Source organism: Tupaia chinensis, unplaced genomic scaffold, assembly GCF_000334495.1.
Source record: "Tupaia chinensis unplaced genomic scaffold, TupChi_1.0 Scaffold139767_1, whole genome shotgun sequence".
NCBI lineage: Eukaryota > Metazoa > Chordata > Mammalia > Scandentia > Tupaiidae > Tupaia > Tupaia belangeri.
Window position 1 is genome coordinate 38,912 of NW_006199647.1, and position 1,421 is coordinate 40,332.

Consider the following 1,421-nt stretch of genomic DNA (forward strand, 5'->3'; position numbering starts at 1 on the left):
AGGCGCCGCAGCTGCACGGCCCCGCGTTGGTGCTTTGGCGCCGCGGGCCGCAGCTCGCTGAGCTCGTCGCTCCAGCCGCGCCCGCCCGCGACCTGGGAAGGGTCCGGGAAAGTGCTGGGGAGCGCTGCGCGCCCACCAGGGCCAGGCACGCTCTGAGGGCTCCCCGCTGGCCCACACAGGACTGTGCTGCCCGCGACCAGCGCTGCCGCAGTAGCTGGCTGCCCGACGTTGTACTCTTGCAGTCAGTCGTTGTCGGAGCAGTTTTCGCTCGGGAATGCCCTTCCGTGCTCCCCCAGTGGCCCCGCTGGTTAGGTCACAAGAACAGCAATCGCGTTTGCAGCCCTCGTAAAGTCACTGCATCAAAGTTTGTGAGGCCCAGGGCGCTGCTGCTGCTGCTGCTGCTGCTGCTGCTGCTGCTGCTCCTGCTCCTAGCGGACCTTGACCTTTGACCTAGTGCACTTTGCTGAGACCGCAGGTGTCTGGGGAGGGAGAGGTGAGGCGCCCGAGGGCTGGGGAAGACCGCTAACTCCTGCATCTTCAGGGCTGCCTAGTTCCAACTCTGGTCTGTTGTGCTATTGATTACTTGGATACCAGAATAATTTTTATTTTATTTCATTGTCAGAGGGCATGTGTGAGAGAGCGGGAGAGAGCGCACCTCCCCCAACAGGACATGGTCTGGAGCAGCCCCCTACCCACTATCTTGAGCAGCCCACTCCCAACCCCTCATCCCCCCCAGAGAACCCTGTTTCTAATGTATACCCACAGCCTCTGTGCCATGGGGCCTGTGTATTTCTCACTGTTCATTTTATTTTATTGCCAGAGTGAGGGGGCACGTGAGAGCACAGAGAAATAATGCACTCCCACTCCCCATGGGACTGCTCACACCACAGTCCTTTCTCCTCCATTTCTGCATCCCCTTTCAAGCGCCCAGGCGGGGACTCAGCTGTCATCAACCTCCTGGGCTTTGGCTCCTGGCATACCTAGCGGCTAAGCTGACAGTGCTTTGCCACTGTCCTGCCTACAGCGCTGGCCCTCTGCTGTGTCTTTAATTCCAGTTCACTTTGGAGAGCTGTGATTTTCCATCCTAGCTGACTCTCAGTGTCACTGTCCTTTGCAGTTTGGACTGGGGGTGGGGACTATAGCTGTCTAATTTTGGGGGGGACGTAGTGAAGTGTAGTGGCTACAGTCAAGAAAGAGCTTTCAGTGTCTTGTTTTCAAATCAGACTGCATTTCCAGGCTTAGTTTTTAAAAGGAAAAATTACATATTTTAATTTTCTTCTGCCTATAATTTTTTGCAGCATAATACAGTCATTCTTCGGTATTGGGATGGGAATTGGTTGCAGGACCTCCCTCAAGGATGCCAGAGCCTCCGGACACTCAGTGCCTCATGTTAACTGGCATGACAGTTGTATGTAACTTAC